Below are 23,803 nucleotides of genomic sequence, written 5' to 3'. Positions count from 1 at the left end.
GAAAAACTGATTTCATGTACTAAACTCTCATCAAAATGACACTTTCCATGTCACTCTAGATGGCAGTACTGATAAGGAATGAAGGCTGGGAACTTAATCTAATTTACTGAACTTACTGTGCAGAGAATTATATAGCTCTAACCTTTCCACCCCTGTTCCCGTGTCCTATTCTACCACCTGCAGCCCTATAAACACAACAGCCTTGCCGGATGGGAGCCATCTGTAAAATAACTCATCTCTTCAAAGGGCAGCTGGATTCAAGTGCTATCATGTCTTCTAATATGCAGTATATTTTAGTTATTGCTTTTAAATAATCTTCAGTTTTCTCTTTTGCATATTGGTAAAGACATTAAATAGCAGATGTCAAAATCACTTGATTCTTTTGCTTATTGACTTCCCAGAAGTGTTAAGTATGAAGATCTCCTTCCACAGCATAGTTTGTATGAAATAATGTAATTTAATCAAGTTTCTTCTATAGACAGCAGTGGGCCATGGATGAGAAAAATTCTGAATGCATTACCCAGAAATTAGCTTAGATATTTTTGTTATTATATTTAGCTCCTCCAGGATAAACAAAAATTCATGCCACTGTTGTTGATGCCCTAATTCTTACTCTACCTGCTGTGAATGCAAAATACACACTGGTAGGGGAGCACAAACAGTAGTAATAGTACAAAGAGTCCTTATTTCAATATTTACCTTTTGTGGGCAGATTTGGGGATTTTCTTTTTCCTTTAATGAGAATTGAAGATAAGCTGGCTTCACTGTGATAATACAAATGTTAAAATTATGATGAGTGCTATGCCATATGGTGCTCAGATAATGGTAGAAATAGGTTGTTGATCCAGATACATTCTCATTAGAATCTCACCATTTTTAGCATCCAACAGACACGGTTTGTTCTAAGAATGGTTTTCTTGGCTGAACATAGGAGGTTTTAGAGTCATGAATTGCTGCCATAGCACTGTGTATCAACTGAATAAAACATCAATTGTATTTTCCAAGGTGTGTGCTTCCTAATCCTTTCAGATATTTTAATATTTATTTAGTCTATATCAGAAATTAATGCTAACAGAAAAGGACATGGTATACTTTTTAAAGACATGTCTTTGCACTACTGTCTCTTATGGAGCAGGTAATCCCCAGCTTCTCAAGTTTAAAATAACTCACATTGATGGTGGCTGAGAAGAAAAGTGTTTGTTGGCATCTTACCTAGAAAGATAATGTTGTGATGAAATGCAAGTGTAATTTGACTACTAAACCTCAGAAATAAGATTAATATGAGAATAAACCTAAAACAAAATTACATGTCTTAAACATGTAGCTGACTAGAATTCCATGCAAATTCACATTATAAAATAGAAGCTTGTGACCCAGCAATCTCACTCCTGAGATAAACTGAACTTACTCTGCAGAGAATTATATAGCGCTAACCTTTCCACATCAGGTTAGACAAAAACTCAGACAAATCTATAGTTCAAAAAGATGTATGCACCCCATTGTTTATTGCAGTACTAATTACAATAGTCAGGGCAAGGAAGCAACTTAAATGTCCATCAGCAGAGGAAAGGATAGAAAAGATATGGTACATATATGCAATGGAATATTACTCAGACATAAAAAGGAATGAAATTGTGCCATTTGCAGAGAAGTGACTAGACCTAGAGACTGTTATACAGAGTGAAGTAAGTCATAAAGAGAAAATAAGTGCCAATCTAAAAATGATACAGATGAACTTATTTGAAAAAAAAATAGAGATACAAATATAGAGAACAAACATGGACACAATCAGGGGATGGGGGTAGATGAATTGGGAGACTGGGATTGACATATACACTATTATGTATAAAATAGATAACAAATGAGAAGTTACCATGTAACAGAGAACTCTATTCAGTACTTTGTGGTGACCTAAATGGGAAAGAAATCCAACAAACAGGGAATATAGGTATCGGTACAGCTGATTCAGTTTGTTATACAATGGAGACTGACAGAACACTGTAAAGAAACCATACTCCAATAAAACATTTTAAAAGATTTCCAATATTTAAAAAAATTACAACCAAAAATATTAAAAATAGTTTAATACAAATATAGGAAACAGTTTGACTTGTGACATAGTTCTTTACAGGCTCAAATATATCCAAACTAAGATTCAGTCAGTTCAGTCACTCATTTGTGTCCGACTCTTTGCGACCCCATGAATTGAAGCATGCCAGGCCTCCCTGTCCATCACCAACTCCCGGAGTTCACTCAGACTCATGTCCATCGAGTCAGTGAAGCCATCCTGCCATCTCATCCTCTGTTGTCCCCTTCTCCTCCTGCCCCCAATCCCTCCCAGCATCAAAGTCTTTTCCAATGAATCAACTCTTCGCATGAGGTAGCCAAAGTACTGGAGATTCAGCTTTACCATCATTCCTTCCAAAGAAATCCCAGGGCTGATCTCCCACAGAATGGACTGGTTGGAAGTCAATAAGCAAAAGAATCAAGTGATTTTGACATCTGCTATTTAATGTCTTTACCAATATGCAAAAGAGAAAACTGAAGATTATTTAAAAGCAATAACTAAAATATACTGCATATTAGAAGACATGATAGCACTTGAATCCAGCTGCCCTTTGAAGAGATGAGTTATTTTACAGATGGCTCCCATCCGGCAAGGCTGTTCTGTTTATAGGGCTGCAGGTGGTAGAATAGGACACGGGAACAGGGGTAGAAAGGTTAGAGCTATATAATTCTCTGCACAGTAAGTTCAGTAAATTAGATTAAGTTCCCAGCCTTCATTCCTTATCAGTACTGCCATCTAGAGTGACATGGAAAGTGTCATTTTGATGAGAGTCTTCTCCAACACCACAGTTCAAAGCATCAATTCTTCGGCGCTCAGCTTTCTTCACAGTGCAACTCTCATATCCATAAATGACCACTGGAAAAACAATAACCTTGACTAGACGACCGTTGTTGGCAAAGTAATGTCTCTCTTTTTCAATATGCTATATAATGTTGCACAATAAAAGGAGAATTTTATACTACCACAATGTTTTATTCAATATCAACATCAGAAAAATGTCGTAATTCTTTTGTGTGAGTATGTATAAAAATATTTTTTGGCAAGGACTTCTATTTTAGATGCTAGAATACTGCAGCTTGTTTGAACACATCTGTGAATTATATGTGTCTCACAACCAATAGGGGCTTCCCTGAAAGCTCAGTTGGTAAAGAATCCACCTCCAATGAAGGAGACCCTAGTTCGATTCCTGGGTCAGGGAGAGCCCCTGGAGAATAGAATGACTAGCCGAGAATTCCATGCACAGAGGAGCCTGGTGGGCTATGGTCCATGGAGTCACAGAGTTAGACATGACTGAAGTGACAGCACAATGCAGCCTGTGCAGCACATAATTTCAGCACTCATGGTTTATCAGCAAGTGCCTTGATGTTATTGTCTTGAAAGGGAGAAGGCAACTACTCTGCATATGGAACAACTGGAAAATGAGTGGCAGGATATCACTGTTTGCTCTTTATATTTATCCACATATAAAAATGAAAACTATGTCCACTATACATGTGTTTAATTCACTATTAGAGGAAGTAATTGCAGGGCTGGAAATACAAAGCAGAGATCTACCAAAACTATCTCATCTATGTTAAAGCAAATTTTACTAATAATATCCAGCTTTAAAAAACAGAAAGAAAATTCTAAATCAGGATATCAGGATAGTCCACATCAATTATAACTTTTCCAAGCCAACAGGGAATGGATGTATGATCACTGTGCTTTTCAGCCACAAGTCTGCTGCCCTGTTCATGCACAAGTCAACTGTTGACATCACTTACAGATTCTCTACTGAATGCTTCCATTTGACTTCAGTTATTCAATTTTCTTTGGCTTTCTTCAAGTATTTATACATTCAGTTCATTAGAGATGGATGGATTGACATTTACTTTGTATATTTTCCCATTATATATTCTTAGTTAAATCTTTTCTGTTTGTATTTGTCCTGTTACCCTCACTGGACTCACTGTCTGTATTCTTAAGGACTATAGCCTCTTTTGTAAATCTCAGCACATAAATATTGTTGATTTACTAACTACATGGCTCTAATTTAATGTTTACTTGAAATTAATTTACATTTAATGAATATACCATTTAATGTTAAACATTTAATGAACTAACAATTCACTTCTTATAAAGATCCCTTATGCCAGGATTGGAGTTAAAGAAAAACCCAGTATTTTTTCTGGGCCATTTACAATCTAAGACTTATGCTTTATGTTGCCAAGTCTATTTTTAAGATGTCTCATTTATTCATTTGAAGTGACAGCTACTATAGACATTTTCCTAATATTTTTTGATAGTTTTAGGTCCAGTTAGCTTAAGCTGTTTAGAATTCTCAATAGTTTCCCTTCAAACACAAATGTCGTATTAAAAATGAAAACAAAGACTGAAGTACTCAAGTCATTCCCTATTCTTAATCCTCTTAGACAGAATTTTTATTCACTTACTGGTGATTTATTTTTAATTCACTTTTTAAATGATTAATTAGAAACTTTTCAATTAGATCATTCTTTTACAAATATCACTGGGATTAAAGTATAGCCACAACTGTAAAACTTTCTTGATAGCATACAATTATCAGAAAACATAAATAAATAAATAAAAGAGCACAAAATGCCAATATAGGCATATTTATTTCCTCATAAATCATATACAAGACATACTATACTAATGTATTACAGGTGCAGAAACTTAGTCGTCTACCTGACAGAAAACTTTTTTTCTTGTTAGCAGAAAACCCATTTCACTTGGGTGATTTATCTAGTCCTTGGGCATGAAACACACTTATGCTCAGTAGACCATGGCTGTTCTCTTTGCTGCTGCCAGCAGTTTGGTCCAAACATAATCATGAAAATCTCTCAGGACCAAGCAAACACAAGAAGATATCTGCTAGAAATTTCCAGAGATTTTCTTCATTGAAAAAAAGAGTGTTTCTACCAAGGAGAACTGCCTTTTTGTGTTGACCATCTCTGCGCTATCCTTGGAGACAGCAGGTTAAGGACATGATGCAGCTATCATGGAGGCTGCACATGTCAGAACAGTGAGAACAGGGAAATTGCTGAATAGATTCCTGAGGAAGTTATCTGAGCTATTGGACTAACTGGCTTCCCCATCAGCCTAGCAGTAAAGGATCCGCTTGCAAAGCAGGAGATGCAGGAGTTCCCAGTTCAGTCCTTGGGACTGGAAGACCCCATGGAGGAAAGAAAGTGAAAGTGAAGTCACTCAGTCATGTCCGACTCTTTGCGACCCCATGGACAGTAGACTGCACCAGGCTCCTCTGTCCATGGGATTTTCTAGAAGAGTACTGGAGTGGGTTGCCATTTCCTTCTCCAGGGAATATTCCTGACCCAGGTATTGAACCCAGGTCTCCCGCGTTGTAGACAGATGCTTTACCATCTGGAAGACCCCATGGAGGAGGAAGTAGCAAATCACCCCAGTATTCTTGCCTGGAAAATCCCATGGAGAGAGGGGCCTGGTGGGCTGCAGTCCACAGGGTGGCAAAGAATCGGACATGACTGAGAGTACACAAACACAGACACACACGTAATGCACACACGCACTGAACTAACTGTAGCACTGCCTAACTCTAGACTTCTTTCAAAATGTATATATCACTTTCTTAATCATTGTTAAGTCTATTTATCTCAGGTTGTAGAATTTTGATATATTAATAACTGTGCATTATAGAAGATTAAAAACAAATTTAAGGTAATTGAAACTAATAGTGCTTTTTAAAAAGAATTTCACTTACACGTATTGATAAATTGTTCAAAAACATTTTTATTCTCCCTAAAATGTATTTGGTGAGCACAACATGAATATGCTTTACGGTTTTTGAAAATATTGGTTTAATGTTTTGTGATATAACTCTGTGATCATATAATTCTAAGTTCCATTTGTTTGAAGACTTGTTTTAAAGGCTGTCAAAAGGGAAAAAAAAAAGATTTATTACTAGGATATGTGGATCCAAATCAAAGAAGTACATTATTGGCTATCCTGTTAAATCCAATTACTCAATGATTGGTTAGTTCCAACTACCTGATACACAAAGTACAAGGCTTTTATTTACTTTTTTTCTTGAAATTTGATTTAGAATTGTCCATGTTACTATCCTTGCAAACTAGTTGAAGGTAACTGCAAGTTCATATTTATAATGAATCAATCAAACCTTACTATAGTTTTTCATTTTGAAAATAGAGTATGAAATTTTCTCTTTAAAATATGGCATAAAATAAATTTTATAGGTGACATACTTGTTTTTGATCAAAATTACTTAATTATGGAAACATTTTGAAACACAATTAAAAAATCCTCTCTCTGGAGCATCATTTTTTTCCTTTTTTCTTTTCTACTGAAAGCAGTTACTTTCTGATTCTCTGTTAAACTATCAGTTTTGCCTATAAGCACTAGATTAAATATTTATTCATTCATTCATTTGTCTTTCTTTCTTGGGTGTAGTGCTCTCTGGTAGATAGCAGGCTATTGACTCACTTACCTCACACACACACACACACAAAGTTCACAAATTTGAAACACTTGTCTTCTTAATAAAAGGAAAATACATACATATGCAATTCTTCCAAGTATTTTTCCATGAGGTAACATGAGAACTTCTGCATAATAGAAAAGATATTCTTTCTTTCACTTTTAATCTATTACAAAGCATTTTTTAAAAAGATACTATGTTTTAAATGTCTTTTTTTTTTTTTAATGAAAAATTGACCTCATGCAGTACTTTAACCATTTTTGGCAAAACTTTTCCACTGAAATAACTTGCCCATGAATAATGCAGTGAATAATTTTCATGTGTGGTGCTATTTTTATAACTTTATGAGAAATTGTGTTTTAAGTCAAAGTCATTCCATCAATATTAAAAGGAAATTTTGCAAAAAACAAAACAAACAAATAAGAAAAAAAACCTTTTTTTTTGCTCTAATGAAAGGAACAGATTTTTAAGACATTTTCTTCACCTGTTCTGAGTCTTTTACTACTGAAACCAGAAAAGCAGTTCACAAAAAGTTAGCTATTCACTGTAGTTTTTTAAAATCCTCATAAATTGAGTCATTCTGGAAATATCTATACATTCAGTTGAACTATGCAGCTAAACTTTCACTTCTGGTCAATGTTTTCATCCTTGCTGTCATTTATCAGTACTTCTTTCCTTTCTTATGATCTGTCATTATATTCATTTGTTCATGTCTTTATCACATTTATCTTTATTATTATCTTCCAAAAATACTTAAGAACAAAGAAATGAGATTGGTTCATTAACAAGACATTTGCCATGTATTATCTTCGACATTTTGAACAGAGCCAGGAAGAATAAGGTTTCATTCAGTGTTATTTGGTGGTCGAATTTACTTCTCTTCCCTCTTGCATTTGACTATTAAATAAGAAAGTTTTATGTTCATTAAGCTTAATGAAATTGTGGAAAATGCTCATTTCAATTCCACATAATGTTTTTTAAAAAATATACTCTTTTTTTTTCTTTGTATTCTGGGCCCCTATCTCCAAAAAGCTTTCCTAGTTGCTTTGTGCCTTCCAAGCATCACTATCTAATCACTCAAGGTACAACGTGCATTTAAGGGAAATTTTACCACTAACAATAGTGGATGGAAACCTAAATTTCAAAGTATCTTCTTGATGGTTTAAAAAATCTTCGTCAGATTTTTGCCAGAGGTGCTTAATTCTGATTGTCTTACTTCAAAACCTGGTTGACAAAGAGCTCGTGTTAGGGGGAGATGTGTCGGTTCTGCAGATATCTTTATTGCTTTGTTTACAAAGGCATTATTCAACATTTTCTGTGGCTTCTTTTCAAGGAAGTTTTCTCAGACACCTGGTTATTTGATGAGCATGGAAGTCAATGAAACTAGATAATATAATCCACATTTATAGTCATGCATAAATTGCAACATATCTCAACATCCTGCAGGTATATGACCACATTTGGGTGTTCCTATCATGCTCCACACATTACAGAATGTTCAGCCTTCTCTCAAGATAACTCATATACCCTAAGGAATTATCTGACCTATCAGCCTGATGAGCACGAATATCTATGCAAATATCAAATAGTTAAAATTACAGATATAAGTTATAATAATTCATTCCCATAACCAAATTCTTGCTCTTGATCATTTCCTGGACATTCACTTTCCTCACCTCCATTCAAGAGGCAGACTTAAGTTTCACACATTCTTCTGGTCCAATGAGTTATTAGCATATGAACTCATTCATGACAAATGTATATAAAGAAGGTCATTGGTATCATATGTTGATGTTCATGAAGAAAAAATCAATTCCATTCTAGCAAAATTTATGCTATCTTCTAAAGAATCTGGACCCCTTGTGAATCTGGGATGCATTCTAGAAGAAAGTCAATGTAACATGGTAGGAAAGCTCCCACCTATAAGATCAACTGCCCTAGTTCAGGGGAATTCCATGAATATTTGTTGTTTTCTCTTTTTAACAGCTTTATAGACATATGATTCACACACTGTACAGATCACCCATTTAAAGTGAATAGAATCTTTTCATTCATAAATTCATAAGATTAAACAATAATCACCAGTCTAACTTTACAACATTTGTCCTCTCCCAAAACATCCTAGGCAGAAACTAGCCTTTTTGTCTCTGTAGATTTGTCTATTCTGAACATGTAATATAAATGAACAGTATGAGGTCCTTTCTGACATATTTTGACATATTTTCTAACACCATGATTTCCAAAGTATATTCACATTGTAATATATTTCTTTCCTTATCATCAAATGATATTCCACTGTATACATATAAGACATTTCAGGTATTCATTCATCAGTTGATGAACATTGATTTATTTCATATACTATTGTATATTATACAATACAATATCAAATAGATTTTCAGGATGCTACCTTACTGTCCATAATCAATTGGTTTAAAATGAGATTCTTATAAAATTTCTAAAAACTAGACCTCTCTCATGATTTTTGCAAATTTTTTATATGTGACATATAGGGTTGTGGCTGCCACATTTCCCAACACGTTAAGAATCTGCTGACCTTACAGAGAAGAGAGATAAAAGATTAACTAAGAACCTTAGAGGTATCTTTTTCCTGATTTCCATCTTAAGGAGGTTAGAGTATCCCGCTTTCCCATTGTTTTGTTATCTCTTCCTTGAGTTGGAGAAGAGTCTTGAGAGTCCCTTGGACTGCAAGGAGATCCAACCAGTCCATCCTAAAAAAAATCAGTCCAGAATATTCTTTGGAAGGACTGATGCTGAAGCTGAAACTCCAAAACTTTGGCCACCTGATGCGAAGAACTGACTCATTGGAAAAGACCCTGGTGCTGGGGATGATTGAAGGCAGGAGGAGAAATGGATGACAGAGAATGAGATGGTTGGATGGCAGCACTGACTCAGTGGACATGAGTTTTAGTAAGCTCAGGGAGTTTTTGATGGACAGGAAAGTCTGGCATGCTGCAGTCCATGGGGTTGCAAAGAGTCGGACACGAATGAGTGACTGAACTGAACTTCCTTAAGTTCTTCTAGTCAATATGTTCCTCCTTCTTCCACTAAAGGAATAACCATGAGGAGTAAGTTTTTCCTGGGAACTTGGTGAAATAATCTCATAGGAAGAATAACCTGCACTTCAGTGTGGAATAACAGGATGTGAAGTGAGCTTTACACTGTTACTCTAATTGCCCACTTTGACAACCCCAGGGAGAGTTAGCCTGAAAGCACCCTAGAAAGAACAGAAAAGCATTGTTACTAGGCCTCTTGAGATTTTAAAGCATTGCATACATACACACGTATACTATCCACATGAACAAACAACAAATGATACTTCTACCTGCTTCTTCCTCAGTTGGTATAATAAGATGGTAGCATGCAGTTAGAGCTGAATTAGATGTGCAAGCTTGAAAGTGAGTACTGTGGCTTTTTTTCTGCTTTTATTTGCAATGCTACAGCTTCCTCCCATAAATATGAAATTCCAAGAGATTTACTTGTAGAGATTAAAGGGAGTCTGTTATAACTGAGACTAACACCCCAAGTCCTGGTTGGGCATCTGCCTACACGGTAAACTTTCCTACTTGTCAACTGGGCTTTTGTGCACAAGGGAAGTGTAAGGAAGGCAGATAACTGAAAAGAAAGAAAACAGGGCAGAGAGGAGGATCCAAAAAGAAAACTGAGCTTGTAGAGACTGAAGTGAACACTATAAGCATTAGCCTAACTTGAACCAGCTTGTTGCTATGTGACCCAAGAGATCTGACTCCAGCAGCAAACATCTCCTCCTCCCAGAGCAGGAGTGAAGGGCACCAGAAAAGTTTAAGTCAGAGGGGGTCTCTCTTCAGAGGTACAAGCAGAGTGGGGCCTTCAGGGCCCCTAGATGACCCACACATGAACTTGCCTGAGAACCAGCACTGTGACATAAGCTGCAAAGGGGATCCTGAGACAGCAGTCTTGGCCACAGAAGCAGTGGTGAGCAAAGAAAACTACAGCAGCAAGACATGGTTCCCTTTCAGCCGCTGGAGTCCTCACTCCAATCAGAGAAGGAAGAAAACATGTGTAAAATGGAAAGGAAGAGGAGGACTTCCTTGGAGGACCAGTGGTTAGGACTTCACACTTCCAATGAAGGGTGTGTGGGTTTGATCCTTAGTCAGGGAACTAAGATCCCATATGCCACATGGCATAGCCAAAAACTAACAATAAAAAATAACAATATAAATAATATAATTTTTTTTATTTTTAATGGTAAGAAGACTGGTTTGGCCAATGCCCATGTGGGATTGAGGGTTTAGGAAGCAGAGGAGACATCAACTAGACATGCAAGTGAATGTTCATTCTAGATACAACTGTTATACTTAAAAGTGACCAGAGAATTAAAGAAAATATCACTTAAAGTTTCAGTTGATCTCTGAACTGAAAGAACATTTTCCCAATATTCGCAGTAATTGCAGAGGTAAAGTGTGTGTGTGTGTGTGTGTGTGTGTGTGTGTGTGTGTATGTTTGGAAGGAAAAGGACAGCTTTCACCAAAGCAAATAAGATCACATGCCATGAGATCTAATGGAGCTCAGAGATAATATAGTCCAAATACTCATGCATGTGTGGTAATTAGAAAACAAACTCAGGTAATATGGCCTGCTAAAGACACGTGGCTTTCTAAGAGCCATGAGCAGACATTCCCAATGGCTTAGTGCTCATTCTGCATTAGGGCCTTCACTCATTGCTTTCTTTTTTTCCTGAGGGTTTCTTACAGTTTGTTCATTTTCTGAGAAACCTCTGACATGTAAGTATGAAATAAGCACTCTTTCCGGTTTAGCATGGATCATGACATGCCTTTATTTCTCCTAGCTAGGAAAATGTTTAGGTTATCAAGGACACTATTATTACCACTAGCAAATATTCACATGTTCTCAGACGTCAAGGCTAAATACTTTGAATGTTACTATATCCAGATAACAGGAAATGTCATTTGGCCTTGCTTAAGTATCTTACTTTTTATGTGATTTATCCCTGATGACGATTTATCTCTCATCTAAGAGATTTTTCAAACTTCTCCAAGCCCTCATTCAGGACTGACCCTGTGATCACTTTTCTCCTCCTATTAACATTCATTCCTTCTTAGGTAGGATTAGGGTTGGAAACTGTGGGGAAACAGAAGAGAGAAAACGCATTTCTGAGCCATTCATATCAGATATTTATTACAACATGTAAGTGTGAAAGAGTTGTTGAATGAAGTATTTGTGTCATGAGAAAGAATATCTAAACTTATAATTGTTCACAAGGTTTTTAGGTGCCTTTTAAAAATAATATACAGGATATTTTTGTCATTTAAAATACTGCCCTTAATCTATATTCTCTTATAAAAGGCCACACTTTAAAATACGAGGGCAGCATCTGTATTACTATATCATGTGGTATAGAATTAACTTATAAATGATTCAGCTTAGGTAGCATAAAAGAGAATTATAGCAAAAGTCTTTTAAGTGTACGTTAAGGTTATGGCCATGGTTACTGCAGGCTCCTTGATACTCCGATCCTCTTAAGAGCCTTCCTGGCTTCAACTCTGAGATGTTATCCATTTGATTCTAAATTAGACAACGTTTTATACTTAAAATCCCATTACAGTTATTATTAGAAAGGCCACAAAGCAAAAGAGATCACATGCTTTAAGTCAGACATCTCTGTATTTAGCCCTCAGAATCTCCAGGTCATAGTCAAAGAAGGATGAGGAAAAGAGTAAAGGGGGCTGTACCAACTGAAGAACAGTATGGTGATTCCTTAAAAAATAAAAAATAGAGCTACCATTTGATCAAGCCATCCCACTCTTGGACATACATCCAGAGAAAACTCTATTGGAAAAGATAAGTGCGCTCCAATGTTCATTGCAGCACTATTTACAATAGTCGAACATAGAAGCAACCTAAATGCCCAACGACAGAGAAATAGATAAAGATGATGTAGTAATATATACAACGGAATATTTTTCAGCCGTTAAAAGGAATGAATTAAGCCATTGGCAGCAACATGGATGGATCCAGAGACTGTCAGACTGCGTGAAGTAAGAGAACTATGGTATTATATTCCTTATGTGCAGAATCTCAAAAGAAATGATACAAATGAACTTATTTACAAAACAGAAATAGACTCACAGTCTTAGACAATGAACTTATGAGGGAGAAATTGTGGGGGGCAGAGTAGAATTGTTGTTTATTCACTCAGTCATGTCCAACTCTTTGTGACCCCATGGACTGCAGCATGCCAGGATTCCCTATTCTTCAACAGCTCTCGGAGCTTGCTCAAACTCATGTCCATTGGGCGGTGGTGCCATTCAAACATCTTGTCTTCAGTCATCCCCTTCTCCTCCTGCCTTCAATCTTTACAAGTATCATGGACTTTTCTAGTGAGTCGGCTCTTCCCATCAGGTGGCTAAAATATTGGAGTTTCAGCTTCAGCATCAGTCCTCATGAATATTTAGAATTGACTAGTTTGATCTCCTTGCTGTCCAAGGGACTCTCAAGAGTTTTCTCCAGCACCACAGTTCAAAATTATCAATTTATGGACCACAAAAAGCCTTTTATATGGTCCAAATCTGACATCCACACCTGACCACTGGAAAAAACCATAGCTATGACTAGGCAGACCTTTTTTGGCAAAGCAATGTCTCTGCTGTTTAATATGCAGTCTAGGTTTGTCATAGTTTTTCTTCTTAGGAGCAAGGGTCTTTTAATTTCATGGCTACAGTCACCCTCTGAAGTGATTTTGGAACCCAAGAAAATAAAGCCTGTCACTGTTTTGTTCCCCCAACTATTTGCCAGTATGTCAAGGCTGTATTTTGTCACCCTGATTATTTAACTTATATGCAGAGTATATCATGAGAAACGCTGGACTGGAAGAAACACAAGCTGGAATCAAGATTGCCAGGAGAAATATCAATAACCTCAAATATGCAGATGATACCACCCTTATGGCAGAAAGTGAAGAGGAGCTAAAAAAGCCTCTTGATGAAAGCAAAAGAAGAGAGTGAAAAAGTTGGCTTAAAGCTCAACATTCAGAAAACGAAGATCATGGCATCTGGTCCATTCACTTCATAGGAAATAGATGGGGAAACAGTGGAAACAGTGTCAGACTTTATTTTTGGGGGCTCCAAAATCATTGCAGATGGTGACTGCAGCCATGAAATTAAAGACACTTATTCCTTGGAAGAAAAGTTTTGACCAACTTAGATAGCATATTCAAAAGCAGAAACATTATTTTGCCGATTAATGTCCGTCTAGTCAAGGCTATGGTTTTTCCAGTAGTCATGTATGGATGTGAGAGTTGGACTGTGAAGAAAGCTGAGCACCGAAGAATTGATGCTTTTGAACTGTGGTGCTGGAGAAGACTCTTGAGAGTCCCTTGGCCTGCAAGAAGATCCAACTAGTCCATTCTGAAGGAGATCAGCCCTGGGATTTCTTTGGAAGGAATGATGCTAAAGCTGAAACTCCAGTACTTTGGCCACCTCATACGAAGAGTTGACTCACTAGAAAAGACTCTGATGCTGGGAGGGATTGGGGGCAGGAGGAGAAGGGGACGACAGGGGATCAGACGGCTGGATGGCATCATGGACTCGATGGACGTGAGTCTGAGTGAACTCCGGGAGTTGGTGATGGACAGGGAGGCCTGGCATACTGTGATTCATGGGATCGCAAAGAGTTGGACACGACTGAGAGACTGAACTGAACTGAACTGATGGGACAGGATGCCATGATATTGGTTTTTTGAATGTAGAGTTTTATTCACTCTCCTCTTTAACCTTCATCAAGAGCTCTTTTAGTTGTTTTCTGCCATTCAAATGGTATCATCTGCATATCTGAGGTTATTGGTATTTCTCCTGGCAGTCTGGATTCCAGCTTGTGCTTCATCAGCTCAGCATTTCACATAATGTAGTCCACATAGAAGTAAAATAAGCAGTAACAATATATAGCCTTGACGTGCTCCTTTCCCACTTAGGAACCAGTTCATTGTTCCATGTCTGGTTTTAACTGATGCTTCTTGACTTGCATGCAGTTTTCTCAGGAGGCAGGTAAGATGGTCTGGTATTCCCATCTCTTTAATAATTTTCCATAGTTTGTTGTGATCCACACTCTCAAAGGCTTTAACGTAGTCAATAAAGCAGAAGTAGATGCTTTTCTGAAATTCTCTTGCTTTTTCTATGATCTAACAGATATTGACAATTTGATCTATGGTTTCTCTGTCTTTTCTAAATCCAGCTTATACACCTGGAAATTCTTGGTTCATGTACTGTTGAAGCCTAGCTTGGAGAATTTTTAGCATTACTTTGCTATCATGTGAAATAAGTGCAATTTTGCTGTACATTCTTTGGCATTGCCTTTCTTTGGGATTGGAATAAAAACCAAACTTTTCCAGTCCTGTGACCACTGCTGAATTTTCCAAATTTGCTAGCATATTGAGTGCAGCATGTTCACAGCATCATCTTTTAGGATTTGAAATAGCTCAGCTGAGATTTCAACAGCTCCACTAGCTTTGTTCATAGGGCTATTACTTAAGGCCAACTTGACTTCACATTCTAGGATGTCCAGGTGAATGATCACATCATTGTAATCATCTGAGTCATTAAGATCTCTTTTGTCTAGTTTTGTGTATTCTTGCCACCTCCTCTTAGTATCTTCTGCTTCTGTTAGTTCCATCCTGCTTCTGTCCATTATTGTGCCCATCTTTGTATGAAAGGTTTCCTTGGTGTCTCTGACTTTCTTGAAGAGGTCTCTAGTCTTTCCCATTCTTGTTTTCCTCTGTCTTTGCATTGATAGCTTAGGAAGGCTCTCATATCTCTCCTTGCTATTCTTTGGAACTCTGCATTCAAATGGATATATCTTTCTCCTTTGCTTTTCACTTCTCTTCTTTTCTCAGCTATTTGTAGGCCTCCTCAGACAACCATTTTGCCTTTTTGCATTTCTTTTTCTTGGGGATGGTTTGGATCACTGCCTCCCCTACAATGTTATGAACCTTCATCTATAATTCTTCAGGTAATCTGTCTATCAGATCTAATCCATTTAAGCAATTTTTCACTTCCATTGTATAATCACAAGGGATTTAATGTAGGTCGTATCTGAATGGCTAGTGTTTACCCTACTTTGTTAGGTTTAAGTCTCAGTTTTGCAATAATAATGCCAAGCTGTGCCTGTCTGGTGGTCAAGGTAAAGTCTGATGCTGTAAAGAACAACAGGGTTCCTTGCACAAGAACCTGGAATATTAGGTCCAAGATTCAAAGTAAATTGGAAGTGGTCAAACAGGAGATAGCCAGAATGAACATCAACATTTTAACAATCAGTGAACTAAAATGGACTAGAATGGATGAATTTAATTCAGGTGGCCATTATATCTACTACTATGAACAAGAATCCCTTAGAAGAAATACAGTAGCCTTCATAGTCAACCAAAGGGTCTGAAATGTGGTTCAGTTCAATTCAGTCACTCAGTCGTGTCCGACTCTTTGCGACCCCATGAATCACAGCACTCCAGGCCTCCCTGTCCATCACCAACTCCCAGAGTTCACTCAGATTCACGTCCATCAAGTCAGTGATGCCATCCAGTCATCATCCTCTGTCGTCCCCTTCTCCTCCTGCCCCCAATCCCTCCCAGCATCAGTCTTTTCCAATGAGTCAACTCTTCGTATGAGGTGGCCAAAGTACTGGAGCTTCAGCTTTAGCTTCATTCCTTCCAAAGAAATCCCAGGGCTGATCTCCTTCAGAAAGGACTGGTTGGATCTCCTTGCAGTCCAAGGGACTCTCAAGAGTCTTCTCCAGCATCACATTTCAAAAGCATCAATTCTTCAGTGCTCAGCATTCTTCACAGTCCAACTCACATCCATACATGACTACTGGAAAAACCATAGCCTTGAAAATGACAGAATAATCTCTATTTATTTCTGAGGCAAACCATTCAATATTACAGTAATCCAAGTCTATGTCCCAACCACTTATGCCAAAGAATCTGAAAATTAAGAGTTCTGTGAAGACCTACAAGACCTTCTTCTAGAACTAACACCAGAAAAACATGTCCTTTTCAATATAGGGGACTGGAGTGCAAAAGTAGGAAGTCAAGAAATACCTAGAGTAACAGACAAGTTTAGTCTTGGAGTACAAAATGAAGTAGGGCAAAACAAACAGAGTTTTGCCAAGAGAACACACTGATAATAGCAAACACCCTCTTCCAACAATACAAGAGACTACTCTACACATGGACATCATCAGAAGGCCAATGACAAAATCAGATTGATTACATTCTTTGTAGTCGAAGATGGAGAAGCTCTCTCTATACGGTCAGCAAAACAAGACTGGGAGGTGACTGTGGCTCAGATCACGAACTCATTATTGCAAAATTCAGACGTAAATTGAAGAAAGTGGGGAAAACCACTAGACAATTCATGTACCAGTTCATTACAGTTGCTCAGTCGTGTCCGACTCTTAGTGACCCCATGAATTGCAGTACGCCAGGCCACCTGGTCCATCACCAATCCTGGAGTTTACCCAAACTCATGTCCATCAAATCAGTGATGCCATCCAACCTTCTCAATCCTCTATTGTCCCCTTCTCCTCCTGCTTCCAATCCCTCCCAGCAGCGGGGTCTTTTCCAATCAGTCAACTCTTCGCATGGGGTGGACAAAGTATTGGAGTTTCAGCCTCAGCATCAGTCCTTCCAAAGGATATTCTGGACTAATCTCCTTTAGGATGGACTGGTTGGATATCCTTGCAGTCCAAGGGACTCTCAAGAGTCTTCTCCAACAGCACAGTTCAAAAGCATCAATTCTTCGGCACTCAGCTTTCTTCACAGTCCAAGTCTCATATCCATACATGACCACTGGAAAAACCATAGCCTTGACTAGATGGACCTTTGTTGGCAAAGTAATGTCTCTGCTATTCAATATGCTATCTAGTTTGGTCATAACTTTCCTTCCAAGGAGTAAGCGTCTTTTAACTTCATGGTTGCAATCACCATCTGCAGTAATTTTGGAGCCCAAAAAAATAAAGTCTGACACTGTTTCCACTGTTTCCCCATCTATTTCCCATGAAGTGATAGGACCAAATGCCATGATCTTCATTTTCTGAATGTTGAGCTTTAAGCCAAGTTTTTCACTCTCCTCTTTTGCTTTCATCGAGAGGCTTTTTAGTTCCTGTTCACTCTCTACCATAAGGGTGATGTCATCTGCATATCTGAGGTTATTGATATTTCTCCCAACAATCTTGATTCCAGCTTGTGTTTCTTCCAGCCCAGCATTTCTCATGATGTACTCTGCATAGAAGTTAAATAAGCAGGGTGACAATATACAGCCTTGACATACTCCTTTTCCTATTTGGAAGCAGTCTGTTGTTCCCTGTCCAGTTCTAACTGTGGCTTCCTGACCTGCATATAGGATTCTCAAGAGGCAGGTCAGGTGGTCTGGTATTCCCTTCTCTTTCTGAATTTTCCAGTTTATTGTGATCCACACAGTCAAAGGCTTTGGCATAGTAAATAAAGCAAAAATAGATGTTTTTCTGGAACTCTCTTGCTTTTTCCATGATCCAACATATGTTGGCAATTTGATCTCTGGTTCCTCTGCCTTTTCTAAAACCAGCTTGAATATCAGGATGTTCACAGTTCACGTATTGCTGAAGCCTGGCTTGGATAATTTTGAGCATTTCTGTACTAGGGTGTGAGATGAGTGCAATTGCGCAGTAGTTTGAGCATTCTTTGGCATTTCCTTTCTTTGGGACTGGAATGAAAATGGACATTTTCCAGTCCTGTGGCCACTGCTGAGTTTTCCAAATTTGCTGGCATATTGAGTGTAGCACTTTGACAGCATCATCTTCCAGGATTTGAAATAGTTCAACTGGAATTCCATCACCTCCGCTAGCTTTGTTCATAGTGATGGCCCACTTGACTTCACCTTCCAGGATGTCTGGCTCTAGGTGAGTGATCATGCCATTATGATTATCTGGGTCATGGAAATCTTTTTTGTACAGTTCTTCGGTGTATATTTTTCACTTCTTCTTAATATCTTCTGCTTCTGTTAGGTCCATACAATTTCTGTCCTTTATTGAGCCCATCTTTGCATGAAAATTTCCCTTGGTATCTCTAATTTTCTTGAAGAGATCTCTAGTCTTTCCTATTGTAATGTTTTCTCTATTTCTTTTTTTTGATCACTGAGGAGAGCTTTCTTGTCTCTCCTTGTTATTCTTTGGAACTCTGCCTTCAAATGGGTATATGTTTCCTATTTTTCTTTGCTTTTTGTTTCTCTTCTTTTCACAGCTATTTGTAAGGCATGCTCAGACAGCCATTTTGCCTTTTTGCATTTCTTTTCCATGGTGATGGTCTTGACACCTGTCTCCTGTACAGTGTCACAAACCTCCATCCATAGTTCATCAGGCACTCTGTCTATCACATCTACTCCCTTAAATCTATTTCTCACTTCCACTGCATAATCATAACAGATTTGTTTTAGGTCTTGACTGAATGGTCTAGTGGTTTTCCCTACTTTCTTCAATTTAAGTCTGAATTTGGCAATAAGGAGTTCATAATCTGAGCCACAGTCAGCTCCCCGTCTTGTTTTTGCTGACTGTATAAAGCTTCTCCATCTTTGGCTGCAGAGAATATGATCAATCTGATTTCAGTGATGACCGTCTAGTGATGTCCATGTGTAGAGTCTTCTCTTTTGTTGTTGGAAGAGGGTGTTTGCTATGACCAGTGCAATTCTCTTGGCAAAACTCTGTTAGCCTTTGCCCTGCTTTATTCTATACTCCAAGGCCAAATTTGCCTGTTACTCCAGGTGTTTCTTGACTTCCTACTTTTGCATTCCAGTCCCCTGTAATGAAAAGGACATCTTTTTTGGTTGTTAGTTCTAAAAGGTCTTGTAGGTCTTCATAGAACTATTCAAGTTCAGCTTTTCAGCATTACTGGTTGGGGCTTAGACTTGGATTACCGTGATATTGAATGGTTTGCCTTGAAAATGAACAGAGATCATTCAGTCATTTTTGAGATTGCATCCAAGTACTGCATTTCAGACTCTTTTGTTGGCCATGATGGCTACTCCATTTCTTCTAAGGGATTCCTGCCACAGTAGTAGATACAGTGGCACAGGAGAGGCCAAGAGGAGCTGCCCCACATTCAAGGTCAGGAAGGGTGACTCGTCCAAGGTAAGGAGCAGTGGCTGCACTTGGCTGGAACAGCCGTGAAAAGATACCCCATATCCAAGGTAACAGAATTCCAAGTAAGATGGTAGGCACCGAGAAACTGTGTCAGAGGGCAGACAGACAGAAACCACAATCACAGACAACTAGCAAATCTGATCACGTGGACCACAGCCTTGTCTAACTCAATGAAACTAAGCGATGCCATGTGGGGTCACCCAAGATGGGCAGGTCATAGTGGAGAGTTCTGACAGAATGTGGTCCACTGGAGAAGGGAATGGCAAACCACTTCAGTATTCTTGCCTTGAGAACCGCATGAACAGTATGAAAAGGCAAAATGATAGGATACTGAAAGAGGAACTCCCCAGGTTGGTAGGTGCCCTATATGCTACTGGAGATCAGTGGAGAAATAACTCCAGAAAGAATGAAGGGATGCAGCCAAAGCAAAAACAACACCCAGTTGTGAATGTTACTGGTGATAGAAGCAAGGTTTGATGCTGTAAAGAGCAATATTACATAGGAACCTGGAATGTTAGGTTCATGAATCAAGGCAAATTGGAAGTGGTCAAACAGGAGATGGCAAGAGTGAATGTCGACATTCTAGGAATCAGCGAACTAAAACGGACTGGAATAGGTGAATTTAATTCAGATGACCATTCATGTATGACGTAAATCAAATCCATGACAATTAAGGGAGAATGGACACATGTATATTTATGGCTGAGTTTCTCTGCTGTCCACCTGAAACTATCACAACATTGTTAATTGGCTATACTCCAATATAAATCAGAGAAAATAAATACATAAAAAAAGAGTATAGGGCGTAATAGGAGGCAGTTAAGTGAAGAAGTGTGAAGCAGAGAGAAAGAAAAAGAGAAAGGTAAATGAGAGGAGGAGTTGCTGGGAGGAGGACTAGTGAGCCTGAGAAAAGAAAAGGTCAAGAATAAGGAGCAATAGAAAAGAGAGAAAGGAAGATAGGCGGAAGGCAATGGAATGATGCATGGTCTCCTGGGAAGATCTCAACGCTTCCCAAGCTTATTCTCTCCACAGAGAGCAAGATTTTATTTTTTGAATATTTTAAAATAGAATTTTATTGAAGTATAGTTGATTTACAATGTTTTGTTAACTTATGCTGCACAGTGAAGTAAATCAGTTATATATATACATATACATATATCCACTCTTTTTTAATTTTAATTATTTTAATTAGAGGCTAATTACAATATTGTAGTGGGTTTTTCCATACATTGACATGAATCAGCCATGGGTGTACACGTGTTCCCCATATATAGGTCATTACAGAGTATTGAATAAGTTCCCTGTGCTATACAGTAGGTTCTTAATAGTTGTAGGCTAGGATAATAATTAGGAGAAGGCAATGGCAACCCACTCCAGTACTCTTGCCTGGAAAATCTCATGGGCGGAGGAGCCTGGTAGGCTGCAGTCCATGGGGTCGCTGAGAGTCGGACACGACTGAGCGACTTCACTTTCACTTTTCACTTTCATGTATGGGAGAAGGAAATGTCAACCCACTCCAGTGTTCTTGCCTGGAGGATCCCAAGGATGGCGGAGCCTTGTGGGCTGCCGTCTATGGGGTCACACAGAGTCGGACGCGACTGAAGCGACTTAGCAGCAGCAGCAGCAGCAGGACAATAATTGAGAGAGTAAAAGTGAAGCTTTTGGAAAGATTAAGTACACATACACTCTGGGTTTAAAAAATAAAATATATTTCATGGTATATTATTTTAAAACTCCACGGGCAAAAAATTTGAGATTTTTAATATATATATATATTAGACTATACATTTTAAGACTATGCTTCTTAAAAATACATGGGATATAATTTTTAAAATAAAATGAGATCAGAGCATACAAACTGAGATCAAAGCAACTCTATTTTCCAAGTAAATAGTATTTAATTTGTTCTTCCATTGCATTATACGTTCCTTTAATAACAGCTGATGCAAAAGATTCCAGTGCACTGGAATACACTGCATCATTGTTGATGTGTTCTAGTGCCACGATGGTATTTTCTTGGAAGGCATTTGCTGTTTCCAAATACCTTTTTGTATTGTAAACTGGCTAATACTTAAAATCCTCCATATGTATTTCTGTGTGAATATTATTTATTGCTTCTTTTTACCACCAATTATGTGATGTGATCCTGTGTTAATGAATTTGTGAATTTTTAGTCTTCTGTGATTCATTACCAAATCATCCTTCGGAAAGTTACTGAGTTACTGTCCTTCTAGCGGTATTTGAAAAACCCCACAAATAGACGTTTCTACATTTCTCTGTAATTAGTGAAATGTTGAATTATTTTACTTACCTGAATAATATGCAATTGGAAAAAATGTGCTGAAGATTAAAGGAGGCTATAATAAGTTAAACTAGATCAAAGAATAAAGAAATTTTCTCCACGGATGATTTTCTTTAAATTCCTTAAATAATGTTCTAAAGGCATTGTAATTGGAAAGGAAGAACTGATTATTAACACCAAAGGAAGGCCTATAGACTTAACAATCAGCTGCTATTTGATTAAAGGACTAGCTTTTCCTTTTTTCTTTCCATTTCTGTGTGCACATTATAAACAATTACTTGTGGAGTTATATGGATGATCATCTTCTGCTAAAATTATCCAAATTAGCTCTTGATATACTCTGCTGTAAATTCTGTGTATACCAGCTTCAGCTGACACAAGGTACATTCTAAGCTCTTTCCAGTGCAGAAGAATTCATTTATTTGAATTTCACATTCAATTCATAAATTATTTTCACGTACTTATCACATAAGAAATGCTAAAGTTATAGTAAATATTAGAGCATGTGAACAATTAAAATATGATCAAACAAACTGTATTTTAAGGTTATGAAATGGTAACTCCAAACATAATCATTTTAATTGATTTCTGAGGGTGTCTTTTTGCCTAAACAAGATATAGAGAAGGAGAATCTAGATTTAGATAAATGATTAAATAAAAATTATCATTTACAAAGCAGAATTTTAATTGTTATTTATTTCTTAAGATCAATCCTAAACAACTTTTTACGAGTTATAGATAAATATTTGTCTTTAAATAGTTTTGAGATCTGCTGCTAAGTCACTTCAGTCATGTTCGACTCTGTGTGACCCCGTGGACGACAGCCCACCAGGCTCCCCTGTTCCTGGGATTCTCCAGGCAAGAACACTGGAGTGGGTTGCCATTTCCTTCTCCAATGCATGAAAGTGAAAAGTGAAAGTGAAGTCGCTCAGTCGTGTCTGACTCTTAGCGACCCCGTGGACTGCAGCTACTAGGCTCCTCCATCCATGGGATTGTCCAGGGAAGAGTACTGGAGTGGGGTACCATTGCCTTCTGGACAGCTCAAAAAATATCATCGAATAACTTTGATAGAAATTATGTTTTTTATATATTACTCAGATTCACCTTGCTCTTTAAGGCTTTTTCCCAGCCCATTCCTCCTATCTATTTCTCAGAATTTCTTTTTCCAGTAGCTTCATATTCCAAGTCCGAAATATTAGCTTGCTTCTAATAAATCATGTCTCAAAATGGTATTTACTCAGAAAAAAAATCTGGATTTTAGGAAGCATACATTCTATAAAGGGAAAAAAAGAGAAAGATCTAATCTGAAGATGAGAATGTCTTTAAAAGCATTCAGCCTAAGACAGAAGAACTGTTAGAGTGAAAAAATATATATTTTTTCTACTAAGAGACTATTAGAAGCTGATGAAAAATTTTAGGGAGAATAGTTAAAATAATTACATCAGCCAAATTTAATGTAAAGGAATGGGAACAGCCAAAAGTGAGAAGAATTTTCAGATTGCTCATAATTAGATAAGACAGATTGAGAACTTTCGTGAGCTGAGTAGGATTCCTTTTCCTTTACTGTTTAAACATATAATTTTGGATGTTAAAGATTTTAAAAGAAAGATAATTTTAATGTTTTTAACTGATATTATTCATTTGTAATCATGCTGTGTTTTGATGAATGGATGGACTTTTTACTGCTAGTTTACGAGAACTGAATTTCAATTATATCAGAAAATAATATATCTTCATTTAGAAGGCATTTCATGTAGAAAAATTAAGTTTTCCCTGATAT

The sequence above is a fragment of the Capricornis sumatraensis genome, chromosome 13 (genome assembly GCF_032405125.1).
Source record: "Capricornis sumatraensis isolate serow.1 chromosome 13, serow.2, whole genome shotgun sequence".
NCBI classification, from domain to species: domain Eukaryota; kingdom Metazoa; phylum Chordata; class Mammalia; order Artiodactyla; family Bovidae; genus Capricornis; species Capricornis sumatraensis.
Note: the sequence above shows the minus strand (reverse complement) of the source record.